General features: G+C 56.9%; 22 non-coding genes across 22 annotated transcripts; all 22 read right to left on the reverse strand.

Annotated features, from left to right (window-relative positions):
- Positions 1 to 229: 229 nt before the first annotated feature.
- On the reverse strand, positions 230 to 420 carry LOC149427154 (U2 spliceosomal RNA). The gene has a single exon (XR_016311399.1). It is a non-coding gene; the product is annotated as a U2 spliceosomal RNA (small nuclear RNA).
- Positions 421 to 1,377: 957 nt separating this feature from the next.
- On the reverse strand, positions 1,378 to 1,568 carry LOC149427155 (U2 spliceosomal RNA). Its single transcript, XR_016311410.1, has one exon. It is a non-coding gene; the product is annotated as a U2 spliceosomal RNA (small nuclear RNA).
- Positions 1,569 to 2,525: 957 nt separating this feature from the next.
- LOC149427156 (U2 spliceosomal RNA) lies at positions 2,526 to 2,716 on the reverse strand. The gene has a single exon (XR_016311421.1). It is a non-coding gene; the product is annotated as a U2 spliceosomal RNA (small nuclear RNA).
- A 957-nt stretch (positions 2,717 to 3,673) lies between these two features.
- LOC149427157 (U2 spliceosomal RNA) lies at positions 3,674 to 3,864 on the reverse strand. The gene has a single exon (XR_016311432.1). It is a non-coding gene; the product is annotated as a U2 spliceosomal RNA (small nuclear RNA).
- Positions 3,865 to 4,821: 957 nt separating this feature from the next.
- LOC149427158 (U2 spliceosomal RNA) lies at positions 4,822 to 5,012 on the reverse strand. The gene has a single exon (XR_016311435.1). It is a non-coding gene; the product is annotated as a U2 spliceosomal RNA (small nuclear RNA).
- A 957-nt stretch (positions 5,013 to 5,969) lies between these two features.
- Positions 5,970 to 6,160, reverse strand: LOC149427159 (U2 spliceosomal RNA). The gene has a single exon (XR_016311400.1). It is a non-coding gene; the product is annotated as a U2 spliceosomal RNA (small nuclear RNA).
- Positions 6,161 to 7,118: 958 nt separating this feature from the next.
- Positions 7,119 to 7,317, reverse strand: LOC149427160 (U2 spliceosomal RNA). The gene has a single exon (XR_016311434.1). It is a non-coding gene; the product is annotated as a U2 spliceosomal RNA (small nuclear RNA).
- A 957-nt stretch (positions 7,318 to 8,274) lies between these two features.
- On the reverse strand, positions 8,275 to 8,465 carry LOC149427161 (U2 spliceosomal RNA). The gene has a single exon (XR_016311401.1). It is a non-coding gene; the product is annotated as a U2 spliceosomal RNA (small nuclear RNA).
- A 956-nt stretch (positions 8,466 to 9,421) lies between these two features.
- LOC149427162 (U2 spliceosomal RNA) lies at positions 9,422 to 9,612 on the reverse strand. The gene has a single exon (XR_016311402.1). It is a non-coding gene; the product is annotated as a U2 spliceosomal RNA (small nuclear RNA).
- Positions 9,613 to 10,570: 958 nt separating this feature from the next.
- LOC149427163 (U2 spliceosomal RNA) lies at positions 10,571 to 10,761 on the reverse strand. The gene has a single exon (XR_016311403.1). It is a non-coding gene; the product is annotated as a U2 spliceosomal RNA (small nuclear RNA).
- Positions 10,762 to 11,718: 957 nt separating this feature from the next.
- LOC149427164 (U2 spliceosomal RNA) lies at positions 11,719 to 11,909 on the reverse strand. The gene has a single exon (XR_016311404.1). It is a non-coding gene; the product is annotated as a U2 spliceosomal RNA (small nuclear RNA).
- A 957-nt stretch (positions 11,910 to 12,866) lies between these two features.
- LOC149427165 (U2 spliceosomal RNA) lies at positions 12,867 to 13,057 on the reverse strand. Its single transcript, XR_016311405.1, has one exon. It is a non-coding gene; the product is annotated as a U2 spliceosomal RNA (small nuclear RNA).
- Positions 13,058 to 14,014: 957 nt separating this feature from the next.
- LOC149427166 (U2 spliceosomal RNA) lies at positions 14,015 to 14,206 on the reverse strand. The gene has a single exon (XR_016311433.1). It is a non-coding gene; the product is annotated as a U2 spliceosomal RNA (small nuclear RNA).
- A 957-nt stretch (positions 14,207 to 15,163) lies between these two features.
- Positions 15,164 to 15,354, reverse strand: LOC149427167 (U2 spliceosomal RNA). The gene has a single exon (XR_016311406.1). It is a non-coding gene; the product is annotated as a U2 spliceosomal RNA (small nuclear RNA).
- Positions 15,355 to 16,311: 957 nt separating this feature from the next.
- On the reverse strand, positions 16,312 to 16,501 carry LOC149427168 (U2 spliceosomal RNA). The gene has a single exon (XR_016311429.1). It is a non-coding gene; the product is annotated as a U2 spliceosomal RNA (small nuclear RNA).
- Positions 16,502 to 17,458: 957 nt separating this feature from the next.
- Positions 17,459 to 17,649, reverse strand: LOC149427169 (U2 spliceosomal RNA). The gene has a single exon (XR_016311407.1). It is a non-coding gene; the product is annotated as a U2 spliceosomal RNA (small nuclear RNA).
- Positions 17,650 to 18,605: 956 nt separating this feature from the next.
- LOC149427170 (U2 spliceosomal RNA) lies at positions 18,606 to 18,796 on the reverse strand. Its single transcript, XR_016311408.1, has one exon. It is a non-coding gene; the product is annotated as a U2 spliceosomal RNA (small nuclear RNA).
- A 957-nt stretch (positions 18,797 to 19,753) lies between these two features.
- Positions 19,754 to 19,944, reverse strand: LOC149427171 (U2 spliceosomal RNA). Its single transcript, XR_016311409.1, has one exon. It is a non-coding gene; the product is annotated as a U2 spliceosomal RNA (small nuclear RNA).
- Positions 19,945 to 20,900: 956 nt separating this feature from the next.
- Positions 20,901 to 21,091, reverse strand: LOC149427172 (U2 spliceosomal RNA). Its single transcript, XR_016311411.1, has one exon. It is a non-coding gene; the product is annotated as a U2 spliceosomal RNA (small nuclear RNA).
- A 956-nt stretch (positions 21,092 to 22,047) lies between these two features.
- LOC149427173 (U2 spliceosomal RNA) lies at positions 22,048 to 22,238 on the reverse strand. Its single transcript, XR_016311412.1, has one exon. It is a non-coding gene; the product is annotated as a U2 spliceosomal RNA (small nuclear RNA).
- A 959-nt stretch (positions 22,239 to 23,197) lies between these two features.
- On the reverse strand, positions 23,198 to 23,388 carry LOC149427174 (U2 spliceosomal RNA). The gene has a single exon (XR_016311413.1). It is a non-coding gene; the product is annotated as a U2 spliceosomal RNA (small nuclear RNA).
- Positions 23,389 to 24,345: 957 nt separating this feature from the next.
- LOC149427175 (U2 spliceosomal RNA) lies at positions 24,346 to 24,536 on the reverse strand. Its single transcript, XR_016311414.1, has one exon. It is a non-coding gene; the product is annotated as a U2 spliceosomal RNA (small nuclear RNA).
- Positions 24,537 to 24,895: the final 359 nt, after the last annotated feature.

Genomic DNA, 24,895 nt, shown 5'->3' on the forward strand with positions numbered 1-24,895 from the left:
GGAGGAGGACAACAACAATAACACACAACACAATGAAGCCAGCAGGCTGCCGTCTGGTCTGCAGGAGCCAAGGCCAAGGCTGGTTAGGACCACTGGGATGGGCCTCGATCACTCCCATCACAGGTGTGACCTTGTGCCCTTTCCTTTCCTTCTTGGGGAAAGAAAGGAGAGTGACTGCTTGTCGTAGTCATTTCTCTTCTTCTATGTCTGCTTTTGGAAAACCGCATAAGAGGGGTGCACCGGTCCTGGAGGTACTGCAATACCAGGTCGATGCGTGGAGTGGACAGAGCAAGCTCTTCTTCCATCTCCCTGTTCTAAAAATCCATTTAATATATGGTCCCCAGATAGGGGACGTATCAGATATTAAACTGATAAGAACAGATACTACACTTGATCTTAGCCAAAAGGCCGAGAAGCGATAACCGGAAACTCGGGCCTACCCGAGGGCCGCCCGAACGGGCAGAGGGGACGGGCTCGCTGAGAGCTCCACGGGCCGCAGGGGGCCCACTCCTCCGCAGGGCTCTCCCAGGTGGCTGGGGCTGCCAAAATTCACACCTCTGGCCCAGGGCCTGGCTCCCCTGCCTCCACTCCCTCCCTGGACACTTGGCTTCCATCCCCTGGGCCCAGTCTGCTCCTCCTCTAGCCCAAGTGGGCACCAGCAGGTGCTGCTGGTTTGGGGAGAAATCAGCAGCACGGTCGTTTGCATGGCCCCGCCTCTAGGGCGACGCGGGCGAGGCGGGCCACTAGAGGGAGACACAGGCCTTGGCATGGCATATCCGTGCGGCAGCTCGAGCGGCCGTCCCAGAGTCGAGCTGAGCAGAGCAGCAGCTCTCTCTCTCGGGTTGCTTCCAGCCAGGCCTCCCTCCTTCCTCCTTCGGACGGGCTGAAAGCTCGGCTTCCCAGCCAGCTGACTTCCTGCTTTCCTTCGGATGGAGAGACAGAGAGCTTGCTGACTCTCCTCGCTTCTTTTCAGGCCATTGGGCACGTCGTCCCATCCAGGCAAGCCCAGCAAGAATGAAAGCAAGAAAGTGACACGCACCAAACAAAAGCACACAGGCACACCCAGGGTTAAAAACACCTTTAATGGAATGAGGCTTTTCACACCTCGTTAGGAGTTATCAGCAACAAACACAGATAAGGCACAATGAGGAGGAGGACAACAACAATAACACACAACACAATGAAGCCAGCAGGCTGCCGTCTGGTCTGCAGGAGCCAAGGCCAAGGCTGGTTAGGACCACTGGGATGGGCCTCGATCACTCCCATCACAGGTGTGACCTTGTGCCCTTTCCTTTCCTTCTTGGGGAAAGAAAGGAGAGTGACTGCTTGTCGTAGTCATTTCTCTTCTTCTATGTCTGCTTTTGGAAAACCGCATAAGAGGGGTGCACCGGTCCTGGAGGTACTGCAATACCAGGTCGATGCGTGGAGTGGACAGAGCAAGCTCTTCTTCCATCTCCCTGTTCTAAAAATCCATTTAATATATGGTCCCCAGATAGGGGACGTATCAGATATTAAACTGATAAGAACAGATACTACACTTGATCTTAGCCAAAAGGCCGAGAAGCGATAACCGGAAACTCGGGCCTACCCGAGGGCCGCCCGAACGGGCAGAGGGGACGGGCTCGCTGAGAGCTCCACGGGCCGCAGGGGGCCCACTCCTCCGCAGGGCTCTCCCAGGTGGCTGGGGCTGCCAAAATTCACACCTCTGGCCCAGGGCCTGGCTCCCCTGCCTCCACTCCCTCCCTGGACACTTGGCTTCCATCCCCTGGGCCCAGTCTGCTCCTCCTCTAGCCCAAGTGGGCACCAGCAGGTGCTGCTGGTTTGGGGAGAAATCAGCAGCACGGTCGTTTGCATGGCCCCGCCTCTAGGGCGACGCGGGCGAGGCGGGCCACTAGAGGGAGACACAGGCCTTGGCATGGCATATCCGTGCGGCAGCTCGAGCGGCCGTCCCAGAGTCGAGCTGAGCAGAGCAGCAGCTCTCTCTCTCGGGTTGCTTCCAGCCAGGCCTCCCTCCTTCCTCCTTCGGACGGGCTGAAAGCTCGGCTTCCCAGCCAGCTGACTTCCTGCTTTCCTTCGGATGGAGAGACAGAGAGCTTGCTGACTCTCCTCGCTTCTTTTCAGGCCATTGGGCACGTCGTCCCATCCAGGCAAGCCCAGCAAGAATGAAAGCAAGAAAGTGACACGCACCAAACAAAAGCACACAGGCACACCCAGGGTTAAAAACACCTTTAATGGAATGAGGCTTTTCACACCTCGTTAGGAGTTATCAGCAACAAACACAGATAAGGCACAATGAGGAGGAGGACAACAACAATAACACACAACACAATGAAGCCAGCAGGCTGCCGTCTGGTCTGCAGGAGCCAAGGCCAAGGCTGGTTAGGACCACTGGGATGGGCCTCGATCACTCCCATCACAGGTGTGACCTTGTGCCCTTTCCTTTCCTTCTTGGGGAAAGAAAGGAGAGTGACTGCTTGTCGTAGTCATTTCTCTTCTTCTATGTCTGCTTTTGGAAAACCGCATAAGAGGGGTGCACCGGTCCTGGAGGTACTGCAATACCAGGTCGATGCGTGGAGTGGACAGAGCAAGCTCTTCTTCCATCTCCCTGTTCTAAAAATCCATTTAATATATGGTCCCCAGATAGGGGACGTATCAGATATTAAACTGATAAGAACAGATACTACACTTGATCTTAGCCAAAAGGCCGAGAAGCGATAACCGGAAACTCGGGCCTACCCGAGGGCCGCCCGAACGGGCAGAGGGGACGGGCTCGCTGAGAGCTCCACGGGCCGCAGGGGGCCCACTCCTCCGCAGGGCTCTCCCAGGTGGCTGGGGCTGCCAAAATTCACACCTCTGGCCCAGGGCCTGGCTCCCCTGCCTCCACTCCCTCCCTGGACACTTGGCTTCCATCCCCTGGGCCCAGTCTGCTCCTCCTCTAGCCCAAGTGGGCACCAGCAGGTGCTGCTGGTTTGGGGAGAAATCAGCAGCACGGTCGTTTGCATGGCCCCGCCTCTAGGGCGACGCGGGCGAGGCGGGCCACTAGAGGGAGACACAGGCCTTGGCATGGCATATCCGTGCGGCAGCTCGAGCGGCCGTCCCAGAGTCGAGCTGAGCAGAGCAGCAGCTCTCTCTCTCGGGTTGCTTCCAGCCAGGCCTCCCTCCTTCCTCCTTCGGACGGGCTGAAAGCTCGGCTTCCCAGCCAGCTGACTTCCTGCTTTCCTTCGGATGGAGAGACAGAGAGCTTGCTGACTCTCCTCGCTTCTTTTCAGGCCATTGGGCACGTCGTCCCATCCAGGCAAGCCCAGCAAGAATGAAAGCAAGAAAGTGACACGCACCAAACAAAAGCACACAGGCACACCCAGGGTTAAAAACACCTTTAATGGAATGAGGCTTTTCACACCTCGTTAGGAGTTATCAGCAACAAACACAGATAAGGCACAATGAGGAGGAGGACAACAACAATAACACACAACACAATGAAGCCAGCAGGCTGCCGTCTGGTCTGCAGGAGCCAAGGCCAAGGCTGGTTAGGACCACTGGGATGGGCCTCGATCACTCCCATCACAGGTGTGACCTTGTGCCCTTTCCTTTCCTTCTTGGGGAAAGAAAGGAGAGTGACTGCTTGTCGTAGTCATTTCTCTTCTTCTATGTCTGCTTTTGGAAAACCGCATAAGAGGGGTGCACCGGTCCTGGAGGTACTGCAATACCAGGTCGATGCGTGGAGTGGACAGAGCAAGCTCTTCTTCCATCTCCCTGTTCTAAAAATCCATTTAATATATGGTCCCCAGATAGGGGACGTATCAGATATTAAACTGATAAGAACAGATACTACACTTGATCTTAGCCAAAAGGCCGAGAAGCGATAACCGGAAACTCGGGCCTACCCGAGGGCCGCCCGAACGGGCAGAGGGGACGGGCTCGCTGAGAGCTCCACGGGCCGCAGGGGGCCCACTCCTCCGCAGGGCTCTCCCAGGTGGCTGGGGCTGCCAAAATTCACACCTCTGGCCCAGGGCCTGGCTCCCCTGCCTCCACTCCCTCCCTGGACACTTGGCTTCCATCCCCTGGGCCCAGTCTGCTCCTCCTCTAGCCCAAGTGGGCACCAGCAGGTGCTGCTGGTTTGGGGAGAAATCAGCAGCACGGTCGTTTGCATGGCCCCGCCTCTAGGGCGACGCGGGCGAGGCGGGCCACTAGAGGGAGACACAGGCCTTGGCATGGCATATCCGTGCGGCAGCTCGAGCGGCCGTCCCAGAGTCGAGCTGAGCAGAGCAGCAGCTCTCTCTCTCGGGTTGCTTCCAGCCAGGCCTCCCTCCTTCCTCCTTCGGACGGGCTGAAAGCTCGGCTTCCCAGCCAGCTGACTTCCTGCTTTCCTTCGGATGGAGAGACAGAGAGCTTGCTGACTCTCCTCGCTTCTTTTCAGGCCATTGGGCACGTCGTCCCATCCAGGCAAGCCCAGCAAGAATGAAAGCAAGAAAGTGACACGCACCAAACAAAAGCACACAGGCACACCCAGGGTTAAAAACACCTTTAATGGAATGAGGCTTTTCACACCTCGTTAGGAGTTATCAGCAACAAACACAGATAAGGCACAATGAGGAGGAGGACAACAACAATAACACACAACACAATGAAGCCAGCAGGCTGCCGTCTGGTCTGCAGGAGCCAAGGCCAAGGCTGGTTAGGACCACTGGGATGGGCCTCGATCACTCCCATCACAGGTGTGACCTTGTGCCCTTTCCTTTCCTTCTTGGGGAAAGAAAGGAGAGTGACTGCTTGTCGTAGTCATTTCTCTTCTTCTATGTCTGCTTTTGGAAAACCGCATAAGAGGGGTGCACCGGTCCTGGAGGTACTGCAATACCAGGTCGATGCGTGGAGTGGACAGAGCAAGCTCTTCTTCCATCTCCCTGTTCTAAAAATCCATTTAATATATGGTCCCCAGATAGGGGACGTATCAGATATTAAACTGATAAGAACAGATACTACACTTGATCTTAGCCAAAAGGCCGAGAAGCGATAACCGGAAACTCGGGCCTACCCGAGGGCCGCCCGAACGGGCAGAGGGGACGGGCTCGCTGAGAGCTCCACGGGCCGCAGGGGGCCCACTCCTCCGCAGGGCTCTCCCAGGTGGCTGGGGCTGCCAAAATTCACACCTCTGGCCCAGGGCCTGGCTCCCCTGCCTCCACTCCCTCCCTGGACACTTGGCTTCCATCCCCTGGGCCCAGTCTGCTCCTCCTCTAGCCCAAGTGGGCACCAGCAGGTGCTGCTGGTTTGGGGAGAAATCAGCAGCACGGTCGTTTGCATGGCCCCGCCTCTAGGGCGACGCGGGCGAGGCGGGCCACTAGAGGGAGACACAGGCCTTGGCATGGCATATCCGTGCGGCAGCTCGAGCGGCCGTCCCAGAGTCGAGCTGAGCAGAGCAGCAGCTCTCTCTCTCGGGTTGCTTCCAGCCAGGCCTCCCTCCTTCCTCCTTCGGACGGGCTGAAAGCTCGGCTTCCCAGCCAGCTGACTTCCTGCTTTCCTTCGGATGGAGAGACAGAGAGCTTGCTGACTCTCCTCGCTTCTTTTCAGGCCATTGGGCACGTCGTCCCATCCAGGCAAGCCCAGCAAGAATGAAAGCAAGAAAGTGACACGCACCAAACAAAAGCACACAGGCACACCCAGGGTTAAAAACACCTTTAATGGAATGAGGCTTTTCACACCTCGTTAGGAGTTATCAGCAACAAACACAGATAAGGCACAATGAGGAGGAGGACAACAACAATAACACACAACACAATGAAGCCAGCAGGCTGCCGTCTGGTCTGCAGGAGCCAAGGCCAAGGCTGGTTAGGACCACTGGGATGGGCCTCGATCACTCCCATCACAGGTGTGACCTTGTGCCCTTTCCTTTCCTTCTTGGGGAAAGAAAGGAGAGTGACTGCTTGTCGTAGTCATTTCTCTTCTTCTATGTCTGCTTTTGGAAAACCGCATAAGAGGGGTGCACCGGTCCTGGAGGTACTGCAATACCAGGTCGATGCGTGGAGTGGACAGAGCAAGCTCTTCTTCCATCTCCCTGTTCTAAAAATCCATTTAATATATGGTCCCCAGATAGGGGACGTATCAGATATTAAACTGATAAGAACAGATACTACACTTGATCTTAGCCAAAAGGCCGAGAAGCGATAACCGGAAACTCGGGCCTACCCGAGGGCCGCCCGAACGGGCAGAGGGGACGGGCTCGCTGAGAGCTCCACGGGCCGCAGGGGGCCCACTCCTCCGCAGGGCTCTCCCAGGTGGCTGGGGCTGCCAAAATTCACACCTCTGGCCCAGGGCCTGGCTCCCCTGCCTCCACTCCCTCCCTGGACACTTGGCTTCCATCCCCTGGGCCCAGTCTGCTCCTCCTCTAGCCCAAGTGGGCACCAGCAGGTGCTGCTGGTTTGGGGAGAAATCAGCAGCACGGTCGTTTGCATGGCCCCGCCTCTAGGGCGACGCGGGCGAGGCGGGCCACTAGAGGGAGACACAGGCCTTGGCATGGCATATCCGTGCGGCAGCTCGAGCGGCCGTCCCAGAGTCGAGCTGAGCAGCAGCAGCAGCTCTCTCTCTCGGGTTGCTTCCAGCCAGGCCTCCCTCCTTCCTCCTTCGGACGGGCTGAAAGCTCGGCTTCCCAGCCAGCTGACTTCCTGCTTTCCTTCGGATGGAGAGACAGAGAGCTTGCTGACTCTCCTCGCTTCTTTTCAGGCCATTGGGCACGTCGTCCCATCCAGGCAAGCCCAGCAAGAATGAAAGCAAGAAAGTGACACGCACCAAACAAAAGCACACAGGCACACCCAGGGTTAAAAACACCTTTAATGGAATGAGGCTTTTCACACCTCGTTAGGAGTTATCAGCAACAAACACAGATAAGGCACAATGAGGAGGAGGACAACAACAATAACACACAACACAATGAAGCCAGCAGGCTGCCGTCTGGTCTGCAGGAGCCAAGGCCAAGGCTGGTTAGGACCACTGGGATGGGCCTCGATCACTCCCATCACAGGTGTGACCTTGTGCCCTTTCCTTTCCTTCTTGGGGAAAGAAAGGAGAGTGACTGCTTGTCGTAGTCATTTCTCTTCTTCTATGTCTGCTTTTGGAAAACCGCATAAGAGGGGTGCACCGGTCCTGGAGGTACTGCAATACCAGGTCGATGCGTGGAGTGGACAGAGCAAGCTCTTCTTCCATCTCTCCATCTCCCTGTTCTAAAAATCCATTTAATATATGGTCCCCAGATAGGGGACGTATCAGATATTAAACTGATAAGAACAGATACTACACTTGATCTTAGCCAAAAGGCCGAGAAGCGATAACCGGAAACTCGGGCCTACCCGAGGGCCGCCCGAACGGGCAGAGGGGACGGGCTCGCTGAGAGCTCCACGGGCCGCAGGGGGCCCACTCCTCCGCAGGGCTCTCCCAGGTGGCTGGGGCTGCCAAAATTCACACCTCTGGCCCAGGGCCTGGCTCCCCTGCCTCCACTCCCTCCCTGGACACTTGGCTTCCATCCCCTGGGCCCAGTCTGCTCCTCCTCTAGCCCAAGTGGGCACCAGCAGGTGCTGCTGGTTTGGGGAGAAATCAGCAGCACGGTCGTTTGCATGGCCCCGCCTCTAGGGCGACGCGGGCGAGGCGGGCCACTAGAGGGAGACACAGGCCTTGGCATGGCATATCCGTGCGGCAGCTCGAGCGGCCGTCCCAGAGTCGAGCTGAGCAGAGCAGCAGCTCTCTCTCTCGGGTTGCTTCCAGCCAGGCCTCCCTCCTTCCTCCTTCGGACGGGCTGAAAGCTCGGCTTCCCAGCCAGCTGACTTCCTGCTTTCCTTCGGATGGAGAGACAGAGAGCTTGCTGACTCTCCTCGCTTCTTTTCAGGCCATTGGGCACGTCGTCCCATCCAGGCAAGCCCAGCAAGAATGAAAGCAAGAAAGTGACACGCACCAAACAAAAGCACACAGGCACACCCAGGGTTAAAAACACCTTTAATGGAATGAGGCTTTTCACACCTCGTTAGGAGTTATCAGCAACAAACACAGATAAGGCACAATGAGGAGGAGGACAACAACAATAACACACAACACAATGAAGCCAGCAGGCTGCCGTCTGGTCTGCAGGAGCCAAGGCCAAGGCTGGTTAGGACCACTGGGATGGGCCTCGATCACTCCCATCACAGGTGTGACCTTGTGCCCTTTCCTTTCCTTCTTGGGGAAAGAAAGGAGAGTGACTGCTTGTCGTAGTCATTTCTCTTCTTCTATGTCTGCTTTTGGAAAACCGCATAAGAGGGGTGCACCGGTCCTGGAGGTACTGCAATACCAGGTCGATGCGTGGAGTGGACAGAGCAAGCTCTTCTTCCATCTCCCTGTTCTAAAAATCCATTTAATATATGGTCCCCAGATAGGGGACGTATCAGATATTAAACTGATAAGAACAGATACTACACTTGATCTTAGCCAAAAGGCCGAGAAGCGATAACCGGAAACTCGGGCCTACCCGAGGGCCGCCCGAACGGGCAGAGGGGACGGGCTCGCTGAGAGCTCCACGGGCCGCAGGGGGCCCACTCCTCCGCAGGGCTCTCCCAGGTGGCTGGGGCTGCCAAAATTCACACCTCTGGCCCAGGGCCTGGCTCCCTGCCTCCACTCCCTCCCTGGACACTTGGCTTCCATCCCCTGGGCCCAGTCTGCTCCTCCTCTAGCCCAAGTGGGCACCAGCAGGTGCTGCTGGTTTGGGGAGAAATCAGCAGCACGGTCGTTTGCATGGCCCCGCCTCTAGGGCGACGCGGGCGAGGCGGGCCACTAGAGGGAGACACAGGCCTTGGCATGGCATATCCGTGCGGCAGCTCGAGCGGCCGTCCCAGAGTCGAGCTGAGCAGAGCAGCAGCTCTCTCTCTCGGGTTGCTTCCAGCCAGGCCTCCCTCCTTCCTCCTTCGGACGGGCTGAAAGCTCGGCTTCCCAGCCAGCTGACTTCCTGCTTTCCTTCGGATGGAGAGACAGAGAGCTTGCTGACTCTCCTCGCTTCTTTTCAGGCCATTGGGCACGTCGTCCCATCCAGGCAAGCCCAGCAAGAATGAAAGCAAGAAAGTGACACGCACCAAACAAAAGCACACAGGCACACCCAGGGTTAAAAACACCTTTAATGGAATGAGGCTTTTCACACCTCGTTAGGAGTTATCAGCAACAAACACAGATAAGGCACAATGAGGAGGAGGACAACAACAATAACACACAACACAATGAAGCCAGCAGGCTGCCGTCTGGTCTGCAGGAGCCAAGGCCAAGGCTGGTTAGGACCACTGGGATGGGCCTCGATCACTCCCATCACAGGTGTGACCTTGTGCCCTTTCCTTTCCTTCTTGGGGAAAGAAAGGAGAGTGACTGCTTGTCGTAGTCATTTCTCTTCTTCTATGTCTGCTTTTGGAAAACCGCATAAGAGGGGTGCACCGGTCCTGGAGGTACTGCAATACCAGGTCGATGCGTGGAGTGGACAGAGCAAGCTCTTCTTCCATCTCCCTGTTCTAAAAATCCATTTAATATATGGTCCCCAGATAGGGGACGTATCAGATATTAAACTGATAAGAACAGATACTACACTTGATCTTAGCCAAAAGGCCGAGAAGCGATAACCGGAAACTCGGGCCTACCCGAGGGCCCGCCCGAACGGGCAGAGGGGACGGGCTCGCTGAGAGCTCCACGGGCCGCAGGGGGCCCACTCCTCCGCAGGGCTCTCCCAGGTGGCTGGGGCTGCCAAAATTCACACCTCTGGCCCAGGGCCTGGCTCCCCTGCCTCCACTCCCTCCCTGGACACTTGGCTTCCATCCCCTGGGCCCAGTCTGCTCCTCCTCTAGCCCAAGTGGGCACCAGCAGGTGCTGCTGGTTTGGGGAGAAATCAGCAGCACGGTCGTTTGCATGGCCCCGCCTCTAGGGCGACGCGGGCGAGGCGGGCCACTAGAGGGAGACACAGGCCTTGGCATGGCATATCCGTGCGGCAGCTCGAGCGGCCGTCCCAGAGTCGAGCTGAGCAGAGCAGCAGCTCTCTCTCTCGGGTTGCTTCCAGCCAGGCCTCCCTCCTTCCTCCTTCGGACGGGCTGAAAGCTCGGCTTCCCAGCCAGCTGACTTCCTGCTTTCCTTCGGATGGAGAGACAGAGAGCTTGCTGACTCTCCTCGCTTCTTTTCAGGCCATTGGGCACGTCGTCCCATCCAGGCAAGCCCAGCAAGAATGAAAGCAAGAAAGTGACACGCACCAAACAAAAGCACACAGGCACACCCAGGGTTAAAAACACCTTTAATGGAATGAGGCTTTTCACACCTCGTTAGGAGTTATCAGCAACAAACACAGATAAGGCACAATGAGGAGGAGGACAACAACAATAACACACAACACAATGAAGCCAGCAGGCTGCCGTCTGGTCTGCAGGAGCCAAGGCCAAGGCTGGTTAGGACCACTGGGATGGGCCTCGATCACTCCCATCACAGGTGTGACCTTGTGCCCTTTCCTTTCCTTCTTGGGGAAAGAAAGGAGAGTGACTGCTTGTCGTAGTCATTTCTCTTCTTCTATGTCTGCTTTTGGAAAACCGCATAAGAGGGGTGCACCGGTCCTGGAGGTACTGCAATACCAGGTCGATGCGTGGAGTGGACAGAGCAAGCTCTTCTTCCATCTCCCTGTTCTAAAAATCCATTTAATATATGGTCCCCAGATAGGGGACGTATCAGATATTAAACTGATAAGAACAGATACTACACTTGATCTTAGCCAAAAGGCCGAGAAGCGATAACCGGAAACTCGGGCCTACCCGAGGGCCGCCCGAACGGGCAGAGGGGACGGGCTCGCTGAGAGCTCCACGGGCCGCAGGGGGCCCACTCCTCCGCAGGGCTCTCCCAGGTGGCTGGGGCTGCCAAAATTCACACCTCTGGCCCAGGGCCTGGCTCCCCTGCCTCCACTCCCTCCCTGGACACTTGGCTTCCATCCCCTGGGCCCAGTCTGCTCCTCCTCTAGCCCAAGTGGGCACCAGCAGGTGCTGCTGGTTTGGGGAGAAATCAGCAGCACGGTCGTTTGCATGGCCCCGCCTCTAGGGCGACGCGGGCGAGGCGGGCCACTAGAGGGAGACACAGGCCTTGGCATGGCATATCCGTGCGGCAGCTCGAGCGGCCGTCCCAGAGTCGAGCTGAGCAGAGCAGCAGCTCTCTCTCTCGGGTTGCTTCCAGCCAGGCCTCCCTCCTTCCTCCTTCGGACGGGCTGAAAGCTCGGCTTCCCAGCCAGCTGACTTCCTGCTTTCCTTCGGATGGAGAGACAGAGAGCTTGCTGACTCTCCTCGCTTCTTTTCAGGCCATTGGGCACGTCGTCCCATCCAGGCAAGCCCAGCAAGAATGAAAGCAAGAAAGTGACACGCACCAAACAAAAGCACACAGGCACACCCAGGGTTAAAAACACCTTTAATGGAATGAGGCTTTTCACACCTCGTTAGGAGTTATCAGCAACAAACACAGATAAGGCACAATGAGGAGGAGGACAACAACAATAACACACAACACAATGAAGCCAGCAGGCTGCCGTCTGGTCTGCAGGAGCCAAGGCCAAGGCTGGTTAGGACCACTGGGATGGGCCTCGATCACTCCCATCACAGGTGTGACCTTGTGCCCTTTCCTTTCCTTCTTGGGGAAAGAAAGGAGAGTGACTGCTTGTCGTAGTCATTTCTCTTCTTCTATGTCTGCTTTTGGAAAACCGCATAAGAGGGGTGCACCGGTCCTGGAGGTACTGCAATACCAGGTCGATGCGTGGAGTGGACAGAGCAAGCTCTTCTTCCATCTCCCTGTTCTAAAAATCCATTTAATATATGGTCCCCAGATAGGGGACGTATCAGATATTAAACTGATAAGAACAGATACTACACTTGATCTTAGCCAAAAGGCCGAGAAGCGATAACCGGAAACTCGGGCCTACCCGAGGGCCGCCCGAACGGGCAGAGGGGACGGGCTCGCTGAGAGCTCCACGGGCCGCAGGGGGCCCACTCCTCCGCAGGGCTCTCCCAGGTGGCTGGGGCTGCCAAAATTCACACCTCTGGCCCAGGGCCTGGCTCCCCTGCCTCCACTCCCTCCCTGGACACTTGGCTTCCATCCCCTGGGCCCAGTCTGCTCCTCCTCTAGCCCAAGTGGGCACCAGCAGGTGCTGCTGGTTTGGGGAGAAATCAGCAGCACGGTCGTTTGCATGGCCCCGCCTCTAGGGCGACGCGGGCGAGGCGGGCCACTAGAGGGAGACACAGGCCTTGGCATGGCATATCCGTGCGGCAGCTCGAGCGGCCGTCCCAGAGTCGAGCTGAGCAGAGCAGCAGCTCTCTCTCTCGGGTTGCTTCCAGCCAGGCCTCCCTCCTTCCTCCTTCGGACGGGCTGAAAGCTCGGCTTCCCAGCCAGCTGACTTCCTGCTTTCCTTCGGATGGAGAGACAGAGAGCTTGCTGACTCTCCTCGCTTCTTTTCAGGCCATTGGGCACGTCGTCCCATCCAGGCAAGCCCAGCAAGAATGAAAGCAAGAAAGTGACACGCACCAAACAAAAGCACACAGGCACACCCAGGGTTAAAAACACCTTTAATGGAATGAGGCTTTTCACACCTCGTTAGGAGTTATCAGCAACAAACACAGATAAGGCACAATGAGGAGGAGGACAACAACAATAACACACAACACAATGAAGCCAGCAGGCTGCCGTCTGGTCTGCAGGAGCCAAGGCCAAGGCTGGTTAGGACCACTGGGATGGGCCTCGATCACTCCCATCACAGGTGTGACCTTGTGCCCTTTCCTTTCCTTCTTGGGGAAAGAAAGGAGAGTGACTGCTTGTCGTAGTCATTTCTCTTCTTCTATGTCTGCTTTTGGAAAACCGCATAAGAGGGGTGCACCGGTCCTGGAGGTACTGCAATACCAGGTCGATGCGTGGAGTGGACAGAGCAAGCTCTTCTTCCATCTCCCTGTTCTAAAAATCCATTTAATATATGGTCCCCAGATAGGGGACGTATCAGATATTAAACTGATAAGAACAGATACTACACTTGATCTTAGCCAAAAGGCCGAGAAGCGATAACCGGAAACTCGGGCCTACCCGAGGGCCGCCCGAACGGGCAGAGGGGACGGGCTCGCTGAGAGCTCCACGGGCCGCAGGGGGCCCACTCCTCCGCAGGGCTCTCCCAGGTGGCTGGGGCTGCCAAAATTCACACCTCTGGCCCAGGGCCTGGCTCCCCTGCCTCCACTCCCTCCCTGGACACTTGGCTTCCATCCCCTGGGCCCAGTCTGCTCCTCCTCTAGCCCAAGTGGGCACCAGCAGGTGCTGCTGGTTTGGGGAGAAATCAGCAGCACGGTCGTTTGCATGGCCCCGCCTCTAGGGCGACGCGGGCGAGGCGGGCCACTAGAGGGAGACACAGGCCTTGGCATGGCATATCCGTGCGGCAGCTCGAGCGGCCGTCCCAGAGTCGAGCTGAGCAGAGCAGCAGCTCTCTCTCTCGGGTTGCTTCCAGCCAGGCCTCCCTCCTTCCTCCTTCGGACGGGCTGAAAGCTCGGCTTCCCAGCCAGCTGACTTCCTGCTTTCCTTCGGATGGAGAGACAGAGAGCTTGCTGACTCTCCTCGCTTCTTTTCAGGCCATTGGGCACGTCGTCCCATCCAGGCAAGCCCAGCAAGAATGAAAGCAAGAAAGTGACACGCACCAAACAAAAGCACACAGGCACACCCAGGGTTAAAAACACCTTTAATGGAATGAGGCTTTTCACACCTCGTTAGGAGTTATCAGCAACAAACACAGATAAGGCACAATGAGGAGGAGGACAACAACAATAACACACAACACAATGAAGCCAGCAGGCTGCCGTCTGGTCTGCAGGAGCCAAGGCCAAGGCTGGTTAGGACCACTGGGATGGGCCTCGATCACTCCCATCACAGGTGTGACCTTGTGCCCTTTCCTTTCCTTCTTGGGGAAAGAAAGGAGAGTGACTGCTTGTCGTAGTCATTTCTCTTCTTCTATGTCTGCTTTTGGAAAACCGCATAAGAGGGGTGCACCGGTCCTGGAGGTACTGCAATACCAGGTCGATGCGTGGAGTGGACAGAGCAAGCTCTTCTTCCATCTCCCTGTTCTAAAAATCCATTTAATATATGGTCCCCAGATAGGGGACGTATCAGATATTAAACTGATAAGAACAGATACTAACACTTGATCTTAGCCAAAAGGCCGAGAAGCGATAACCGGAAACTCGGGCCTACCCGAGGGCCGCCCGAACGGGCAGAGGGGACGGGCTCGCTGAGAGCTCCACGGGCCGCAGGGGGCCCACTCCTCCGCAGGGCTCTCCCAGGTGGCTGGGGCTGCCAAAATTCACACCTCTGGCCCAGGGCCTGGCTCCCCTGCCTCCACTCCCTCCCTGGACACTTGGCTTCCATCCCCTGGGCCCAGTCTGCTCCTCCTCTAGCCCAAGTGGGCACCAGCAGGTGCTGCTGGTTTGGGGAGAAATCAGCAGCACGGTCGTTTGCATGGCCCCGCCTCTAGGGCGACGCGGGCGAGGCGGGCCACTAGAGGGAGACACAGGCCTTGGCATGGCATATCCGTGCGGCAGCTCGAGCGGCCGTCCCAGAGTCGAGCTGAGCAGAGCAGCAGCTCTCTCTCTCGGGTTGCTTCCAGCCAGGCCTCCCTCCTTCCTCCTTCGGACGGGCTGAAAGCTCGGCTTCCCAGCCAGCTGACTTCCTGCTTTCCTTCGGATGGAGAGACAGAGAGCTTGCTGACTCTCCTCGCTTCTTTTCAGGCCATTGGGCACGTCGTCCCATCCAGGCAAGCCCAGCAAGAATGAAAGCAAGAAAGTGACACGCACCAAACAAAAGCACACAGGCACACCCAGGGTTAAAAACACCTTTAATGGAATGAGGCTTTTCACACCTCGTTAGGAGTTATCAGCAACAAACACAGATAAGGCACAATGAGGAGGAGGACAACAACAATAACACACAACACAATGAAGCCAGCAGGCTGCCGTCTGGTCTGCAGGAGCCAAGGCCAAGGCTGGTTAGGACCACTGGGATGGGCCTCGATCACTCCCATCACAGGTGTGACCTTGTGCCCTTTCCTTTCCTTCTTGGGGAAAGAAAGGAGAGTGACTGCTTGTCGTAGTCATTTCTCTTCTTCTATGTCTGCTTTTGGAAAACCGCATAAGAGGGGTGCACCGGTCCTGGAGGTACTGCAATACCAGGTCGATGCGTGGAGTGGACAGAGCAAGCTCTTCTTCCATCTCCCTGTTCTAAAAATCCATTTAATATATGGTCCCCAGATAGGGGACGTATCAGATATTAAACTGATAAGAACAGATACTACACTTGATCTTAGCCAAAAGGCCGAGAAGCGATAACCGGAAACTCGGGCCTACCCGAGGGCCGCCCGAACGGGCAGAGGGGACGGGCTCGCTGAGAGCTCCACGGGCCGCAGGGGGCCCACTCCTCCGCAGGGCTCTCCCAGGTGGCTGGGGCTGCCAAAATTCACACCTCTGGCCCAGGGCCTGGCTCCCCTGCCTCCACTCCCTCCCTGGACACTTGGCTTCCATCCCCTGGGCCCAGTCTGCTCCTCCTCTAGCCCAAGTGGGCACCAGCAGGTGCTGCTGGTTTGGGGAGAAATCAGCAGCACGGTCGTTTGCATGGCCCCGCCTCTAGGGCGACGCGGGCGAGGCGGGCCACTAGAGGGAGACACAGGCCTTGGCATGGCATATCCGTGCGGCAGCTCGAGCGGCCGTCCCAGAGTCGAGCTGAGCAGAGCAGCAGCTCTCTCTCTCGGGTTGCTTCCAGCCAGGCCTCCCTCCTTCCTCCTTCGGACGGGCTGAAAGCTCGGCTTCCCAGCCAGCTGACTTCCTGCTTTCCTTCGGATGGAGAGACAGAGAGCTTGCTGACTCTCCTCGCTTCTTTTCAGGCCATTGGGCACGTCGTCCCATCCAGGCAAGCCCAGCAAGAATGAAAGCAAGAAAGTGACACGCACCAAACAAAAGCACACAGGCACACCCAGGGTTAAAAACACCTTTAATGGAATGAGGCTTTTCACACCTCGTTAGGAGTTATCAGCAACAAACACAGATAAGGCACAATGAGGAGGAGGACAACAACAATAACACACAACACAATGAAGCCAGCAGGCTGCCGTCTGGTCTGCAGGAGCCAAGGCCAAGGCTGGTTAGGACCACTGGGATGGGCCTCGATCACTCCCATCACAGGTGTGACCTTGTGCCCTTTCCTTTCCTTCTTGGGGAAAGAAAGGAGAGTGACTGCTTGTCGTAGTCATTTCTCTTCTTCTATGTCTGCTTTTGGAAAACCGCATAAGAGGGGTGCACCGGTCCTGGAGGTACTGCAATACCAGGTCGATGCGTGGAGTGGACAGAGCAAGCTCTTCTTCCATCTCCCTGTTCTAAAAATCCATTAATATATGGTCCCCAGATAGGGGACGTATCAGATATTAAACTGATAAGAACAGATACTACACTTGATCTTAGCCAAAAGGCCGAGAAGCGATAACCGGAAACTCGGGCCTACCCGAGGGCCGCCCGAACGGGCAGAGGGGACGGGCTCGCTGAGAGCTCCACGGGCCGCAGGGGGCCCACTCCTCCGCAGGGCTCTCCCAGGTGGCTGGGGCTGCCAAAATTCACACCTCTGGCCCAGGGCCTGGCTCCCCTGCCTCCACTCCCTCCCTGGACACTTGGCTTCCATCCCCTGGGCCCAGTCTGCTCCTCCTCTAGCCCAAGTGGGCACCAGCAGGTGCTGCTGGTTTGGGGAGAAATCAGCAGCACGGTCGTTTGCATGGCCCCGCCTCTAGGGCGACGCGGGCGAGGCGGGCCACTAGAGGGAGACACAGGCCTTGGCATGGCATATCCGTGCGGCAGCTCGAGCGGCCGTCCCAGAGTCGAGCTGAGCAGAGCAGCAGCTCTCTCTCTCGGGTTGCTTCCAGCCAGGCCTCCCTCCTTCCTCCTTCGGACGGGCTGAAAGCTCGGCTTCCCAGCCAGCTGACTTCCTGCTTTCCTTCGGATGGAGAGACAGAGAGCTTGCTGACTCTCCTCGCTTCTTTTCAGGCCATTGGGCACGTCGTCCCATCCAGGCAAGCCCAGCAAGAATGAAAGCAAGAAAGTGACACGCACCAAACAAAAGCACACAGGCACACCCAGGGTTAAAAACACCTTTAATGGAATGAGGCTTTTCACACCTCGTTAGGAGTTATCAGCAACAAACACAGATAAGGCACAATGAGGAGGAGGACAACAACAATAACACACAACACAATGAAGCCAGCAGGCTGCCGTCTGGTCTGCAGGAGCCAAGGCCAAGGCTGGTTAGGACCACTGGGATGGGCCTCGATCACTCCCATCACAGGTGTGACCTTGTGCCCTTTCCTTTCCTTCTTGGGGAAAGAAAGGAGAGTGACTGCTTGTCGTAGTCATTTCTCTTCTTCTATGTCTGCTTTTGGAAAACCGCATAAGAGGGGTGCACCGGTCCTGGAGGTACTGCAATACCAGGTCGATGCGTGGAGTGGACAGAGCAAGCTCTTCTTCCATCTCCCTGTTCTAAAAATCCATTTAATATATGGTCCCCAGATAGGGGACGTATCAGATATTAAACTGATAAGAACAGATACTACACTTGATCTTAGCCAAAAGGCCGAGAAGCGATAACCGGAAACTCGGGCCTACCCGAGGGCCGCCCGAACGGGCAGAGGGACGGGCTCGCTGAGAGCTCCACGGGCCGCAGGGGGCCCACTCCTCCGCAGGGCTCTCCCAGGTGGCTGGGGCTGCCAAAATTCACACCTCTGGCCCAGGGCCTGGCTCCCCTGCCTCCACTCCCTCCCTGGACACTTGGCTTCCATCCCCTGGGCCCAGTCTGCTCCTCCTCTAGCCCAAGTGGGCACCAGCAGGTGCTGCTGGTTTGGGGAGAAATCAGCAGCACGGTCGTTTGCATGGCCCCGCCTCTAGGGCGACGCGGGCGAGGCGGGCCACTAGAGGGAGACACAGGCCTTGGCATGGCATATCCGTGCGGCAGCTCGAGCGGCCGTCCCAGAGTCGAGCTGAGCAGAGCAGCAGCTCTCTCTCTCGGGTTGCTTCCAGCCAGGCCTCCCTCCTTCCTCCTTCGGACGGGCTGAAAGCTCGGCTTCCCAGCCAGCTGACTTCCTGCTTTCCTTCGGATGGAGAGACAGAGAGCTTGCTGACTCTCCTCGCTTCTTTTCAGGCCATTGGGCACGTCGTCCCATCCAGGCAAGCCCAGCAAGAATGAAAGCAAGAAAGTGACACGCACCAAACAAAAGCACACAGGCACACCCAGGGTTAAAAACACCTTTAATGGAATGAGGCTTTTCACACCTCGTTAGGAGTTATCAGCAACAAACACAGATAAGGCACAATGAGGAGGAGGACAACAACAATAACACACAACACAATGAAGCCAGCAGGCTGCCGTCTGGTCTGCAGGAGCCAAGGCCAAGGCTGGTTAGGACCACTGGGATGGGCCTCGATCACTCCCATCACAGGTGTGACCTTGTGCCCTTTCCTTTCCTTCTTGGGGAAAGAAAGGAGAGTGACTGCTTGTCGTAGTCATTTCTCTTCTTCTATGTCTGCTTTTGGAAAACCGCATAAGAGGGGTGCACCGGTCCTGGAGGTACTGCAATACCAGGTCGATGCGTGGAGTGGACAGAGCAAGCTCTTCTTCCATCTCCCTGTTCTAAAAATCCATTTAATATATGGTCCCCAGATAGGGGACGTATCAGATATTAAACTGATAAGAACAGATACTACACTTGATCTTAGCCAAAAGGCCGAGAAGCGATAACCGGAAACTCGGGCCTACCCGAGGGCCGCCCGAACGGGCAGAGGGGACGGGCTCGCTGAGAGCTCCACGGGCCGCAGGGGGCCCACTCCTCCGCAGGGCTCTCCCAGGTGGCTGGGGCTGCCAAAATTCACACCTCTGGCCCAGGGCCTGGCTCCCCTGCCTCCACTCCCTCCCTGGACACTTGGCTTCCATCCCCTGGGCCCAGTCTGCTCCTCCTCTAGCCCAAGTGGGCACCAGCAGGTGCTGCTGGTTTGGGGAGAAATCAGCAGCACGGTCGTTTGCATGGCCCCGCCTCTAGGGCGACGCGGGCGAGGCGGGCCACTAGAGGGAGACACAGGCCTTGGCATGGCATATCCGTGCGGCAGCTCGAGCGGCCGTCCCAGAGTCGAGCTGAGCAGAGCAGCAGCTCTCTCTCTCGGGTTGCTTCCAGCCAGGCCTCCCTCCTTCCTCCTTCGGACGGGCTGAAAGCTCGGCTTCCCAGCCAGCTGACTTCCTGCTTTCCTTCGGATGGAGAGACAGAGAGCTTGCTGACTCTCCTCGCTTCTTTTCAGGCCATTGGGCACGTCGTCCCATCCAGGCAAGCCCAGCAAGAATGAAAGCAAGAAAGTGACACGCACCAAACAAAAGCACACAGGCACACCCAGGGTTAAAAACACCTTTAATGGAATGAGGCTTTTCACACCTCGTTAGGAGTTATCAGCAACAAACACAGATAAGGCACAATGAGGAGGAGGACAACAACAATAACACACAACACAATGAAGCCAGCAGGCTGCCGTCTGGTCTGCAGGAGCCAAGGCCAAGGCTGGTTAGGACCACTGGGATGGGCCTCGATCACTCCCATCACAGGTGTGACCTTGTGCCCTTTCCTTTCCTTCTTGGGGAAAGAAAGGAGAGTGACTGCTTGTCGTAGTCATTTCTCTTCTTCTATGTCTGCTTTTGGAAAACCGCATAAGAGGGGTGCACCGGTCCTGGAGGTACTGCAATACCAGGTCGATGCGTGGAGTGGACAGAGCAAGCTCTTCTTCCATCTCCCTGTTCTAAAAATCCATTTAATATATGGTCCCCAGATAGGGGACGTATCAGATATTAAACTGATAAGAACAGATACTACACTTGATCTTAGCCAAAAGGCCGAGAAGCGATAACCGGAAACTCGGGCCTACCCGAGGGCCGCCCGAACGGGCAGAGGGGACGGGCTCGCTGAGAGCTCCACGGGCCGCAGGGGGCCCACTCCTCCGCAGGGCTCTCCCAGGTGGCTGGGGCTGCCAAAATTCACACCTCTGGCCCAGGGCCTGGCTCCCCTGCCTCCACTCCCTCCCTGGACACTTGGCTTCCATCCCCTGGGCCCAGTCTGCTCCTCCTCTAGCCCAAGTGGGCACCAGCAGGTGCTGCTGGTTTGGGGAGAAATCAGCAGCACGGTCGTTTGCATGGCCCCGCCTCTAGGGCGACGCGGGCGAGGCGGGCCACTAGAGGGAGACACAGGCCTTGGCATGGCATATCCGTGCGGCAGCTCGAGCGGCCGTCCCAGAGTCGAGCTGAGCAGAGCAGCAGCTCTCTCTCTCGGGTTGCTTCCAGCCAGGCCTCCCTCCTTCCTCCTTCGGACGGGCTGAAAGCTCGGCTTCCCAGCAGCTGACTTCCTGCTTTCCTTCGGATGGAGAGACAGAGAGCTTGCTGACTCTCCTCGCTTCTTTTCAGGCCATTGGGCACGTCGTCCCATCCAGGCAAGCCCAGCAAGAATGAAAGCAAGAAAGTGACACGCACCAAACAAAAGCACACAGGCACACCCAGGGTTAAAAACACCTTTAATGGAATGAGGCTTTTCACACCTCGTTAGGAGTTATCAGCAACAAACACAGATAAGGCACAATGAGGAGGAGGACAACAACAATAACACACAACACAATGAAGCCAGCAGGCTGCCGTCTGGTCTGCAGGAGCCAAGGCCAAGGCTGGTTAGGACCACTGGGATGGGCCTCGATCACTCCCATCACAGGTGTGACCTTGTGCCCTTTCCTTTCCTTCTTGGGGAAAGAAAGGAGAGTGACTGCTTGTCGTAGTCATTTCTCTTCTTCTATGTCTGCTTTTGGAAAACCGCATAAGAGGGGTGCACCGGTCCTGGAGGTACTGCAATACCAGGTCGATGCGTGGAGTGGACAGAGCAAGCTCTTCTTCCATCTCCCTGTTCTAAAAATCCATTTAATATATGGTCCCCAGATAGGGGACGTATCAGATATTAAACTGATAAGAACAGATACTACACTTGATCTTAGCCAAAAGGCCGAGAAGCGATAACCGGAAACTCGGGCCTACCCGAGGGCCGCCCGAACGGGCAGAGGGGACGGGCTCGCTGAGAGCTCCACGGGCCGCAGGGGGCCCACTCCTCCGCAGGGCTCTCCCAGGTGGCTGGGGCTGCCAAAATTCACACCTCTGGCCCAGGGCCTGGCTCCCCTGCCTCCACTCCCTCCCTGGACACTTGGCTTCCATCCCCTGGGCCCAGTCTGCTCCTCCTCTAGCCCAAGTGGGCACCAGCAGGTGCTGCTGGTTTGGGGAGAAATCAGCAGCACGGTCGTTTGCATGGCCCCGCCTCTAGGGCGACGCGGGCGAGGCGGGCCACTAGAGGGAGACACAGGCCTTGGCATGGCATATCCGTGCGGCAGCTCGAGCGGCCGTCCCAGAGTCGAGCTGAGCAGAGCAGCAGCTCTCTCTCTCGGGTTGCTTCCAGCCAGGCCTCCCTCCTTCCTCCTTCGGACGGGCTGAAAGCTCGGCTTCCCAGCCAGCTGACTTCCTGCTTTCCTTCGGATGGAGAGACAGAGAGCTTGCTGACTCTCCTCGCTTCTTTTCAGGCCATTGGGCACGTCGTCCCATCCAGGCAAGCCCAGCAAGAATGAAAGCAAGAAAGTGACACGCACCAAACAAAAGCACACAGGCACACCCAGGGTTAAAAACACCTTAATGGAATGAGGCTTTTCACACCTCGTTAGGAGTTATCAGCAACAAACACAGATAAGGCACAATGAGGAGGAGGACAACAACAATAACACACAACACAATGAAGCCAGCAGGCTGCCGTCTGGTCTGCAGGAGCCAAGGCCAAGGCTGGTTAGGACCACTGGGATGGGCCTCGATCACTCCCATCACAGGTGTGACCTTGTGCCCTTTCCTTTCCTTCTTGGGGAAAGAAAGGAGAGTGACTGCTTGTCGTAGTCATTTCTCTTCTTCTATGTCTGCTTTTGGAAAACCGCATAAGAGGGGTGCACCGGTCCTGGAGGTACTGCAATACCAGGTCGATGCGTGGAGTGGACAGAGCAAGCTCTTCTTCCATCTCCCTGTTCTAAAAATCCATTTAATATATGGTCCCCAGATAGGGGACGTATCAGATATTAAACTGATAAGAACAGATACTACACTTGATCTTAGCCAAAAGGCCGAGAAGCGATAACCGGAAACTCGGGCCTACCCGAGGGCCGCCCGAACGGGCAGAGGGGACGGGCTCGCTGAGAGCTCCACGGGCCGCAGGGGGCCCACTCCTCCGCAGGGCTCTCCCAGGTGGCTGGGGGCTGCCAAAATTCACACCTCTGGCCCAGGGCCTGGCTCCCCTGCCTCCACTCCCTCCCTGGACACTTGGCTTCCATCCCCTGGGCCCAGTCTGCTCCTCCTCTAGCCCAAGTGGGCACCAGCAGGTGCTGCTGGTTTGGGGAGAAATCAGCAGCACGGTCGTTTGCATGGCCCCGCCTCTAGGGCGACGCGGGCGAGGCGGGCCACTAGAGGGAGACACAGGCCTTGGCATGGCATATCCGTGCGGCAGCTCGAGCGGCCGTCCCAGAGTCGAGCTGAGCAGAGCAGCAGCTCTCTCTCTCGGGTTGCTTCCAGCCAGGCCTCCCTCCTTCCTCCTTCGGACGGGCTGAAAGCTCGGCTTCCCAGCCAGCTGACTTCCTGCTTTCCTTCGGATGGAGAGACAGAGAGCTTGCTGACTCTCCTCGCTTCTTTTCAGGCCATTGGGCACGTCGTCCCATCCAGGCAAGCCCAGCAAGAATGAAAGCAAGAAAGTGACACGCACCAAACAAAAGCACACAGGCACACCCAGGGTTAAAAAACACCTTTAATGGAATGAGGCTTTTCACACCTCGTTAGGAGTTATCAGCAACAAACACAGATAAGGCACAATGAGGAGGAGGACAACAACAATAACACACAACACAATGAAGCCAGCAGGCTGCCGTCTGGTCTGCAGGAGCCAAGGCCAAGGCTGGTTAGGACCACTGGGATGGGCCTCGATCACTCCCATCACAGGTGTGACCTTGTGCCCTTTCCTTTCCTTCTTGGGGAAAGAAAGGAGAGTGACTGCTTGTCGTAGTCATTTCTCTTCTTCTATGTCTGCTTTTGGAAAACCGCATAAGAGGGGTGCACCGGTCCTGGAGGTACTGCAATACCAGGTCGATGCGTGGAGTGGACAGAGCAAGCTCTTCTTCCATCTCCCTGTTCTAAAAATCCATTTAATATATGGTCCCCAGATAGGGGACGTATCAGATATTAAACTGATAAGAACAGATACTACACTTGATCTTAGCCAAAAGGCCGAGAAGCGATAACCGGAAACTCGGGCCTACCCGAGGGCCGCCCGAACGGGCAGAGGGGACGGGCTCGCTGAGAGCTCCACGGGCCGCAGGGGGCCCACTCCTCCGCAGGGCTCTCCCAGGTGGCTGGGGCTGCCAAAATTCACACCTCTGGCCCAGGGCCTGGCTCCCCTGCCTCCACTCCCTCCCTGGACACTTGGCTTCCATCCCCTGGGCCCAGTCTGCTCCTCCTCTAGCCCAAGTGGGCACCAGCAGGTGCTGCTGGTTTGGGGAGAAATCAGCAGCACGGTCGTTTGCATGGCCCCGCCTCTAGGGCGACGCGGGCGAGGCGGGCCACTAGAGGGAGACACAGGCCTTGGCATGGCATATCCGTGCGGCAGCTCGAGCGGCCGTCCCAGAGTCGAGCTGAGCAGAGCAGCAGCTCTCTCTCTCGGGTTGCTTCCAGCCAGGCCTCCCTCCTTCCTCCTTCGGACGGGCTGAAAGCTCGGCTTCCCAGCCAGCTGACTTCCTGCTTTCCTTCGGATGGAGAGACAGAGAGCTTGCTGACTCTCCTCGCTTCTTTTCAGGCCATTGGGCACGTCGTCCCATCCAGGCAAGCCCAGCAAGAATGAAAGCAAGAAAGTGACACGCACCAAACAAAAGCACACAGGCACACCCAGGGTTAAAAACACCTTTAATGGAATGAGGCTTTTCACACCTCGTTAGGAGTTATCAGCAACAAACACAGATAAGGCACAATGAGGAGGAGGACAACAACAATAACACACAACACAATGAAGCCAGCAGGCTGCCGTCTGGTCTGCAGGAGCCAAGGCCAAGGCTGGTTAGGACCACTGGGATGGGCCTCGATCACTCCCATCACAGGTGTGACCTTGTGCCCTTTCCTTTCCTTCTTGGGGAAAGAAAGGAGAGTGACTGCTTGTCGTAGTCATTTCTCTTCTTCTATGTCTGCTTTTGGAAAACCGCATAAGAGGGGTGCACCGGTCCTGGAGGTACTGCAATACCAGGTCGATGCGTGGAGTGGACAGAGCAAGCTCTTCTTCCATCTCCCTGTTCTAAAAATCCATTTAATATATGGTCCCCAGATAGGGGACGTATCAGATATTAAACTGATAAGAACAGATACTACACTTGATCTTAGCCAAAAGGCCGAGAAGCGATAACCGGAAACTCGGGCCTACCCGAGGGCCGCCCGAACGGGCAGAGGGGACGGGCTCGCTGAGAGCTCCACGGGCCGCAGGGGGCCCACTCCTCGCAGGGCTCTCCCAGGTGGCTGGGGCTGCCAAAATTCACACCTCTGGCCCAGGGCCTGGCTCCCCTGCCTCCACTCCCTCCCTGGACACTTGGCTTCCATCCCCTGGGCCCAGTCTGCTCCTCCTCTAGCCCAAGTGGGCACCAGCAGGTGCTGCTGGTTTGGGGAGAAATCAGCAGCACGGTCGTTTGCATGGCCCCGCCTCTAGGGCGACGCGGGCGAGGCGGGCCACTAGAGGGAGACACAGGCCTTGGCATGGCATATCCGT

The sequence above is a fragment of the Staurois parvus genome, unplaced genomic scaffold (assembly GCF_062004578.1).
Source record: "Staurois parvus isolate SC_StPar_1 unplaced genomic scaffold, SC_StPar_1.0 ptg003959l, whole genome shotgun sequence".
NCBI lineage: Eukaryota > Metazoa > Chordata > Amphibia > Anura > Ranidae > Staurois > Staurois parvus.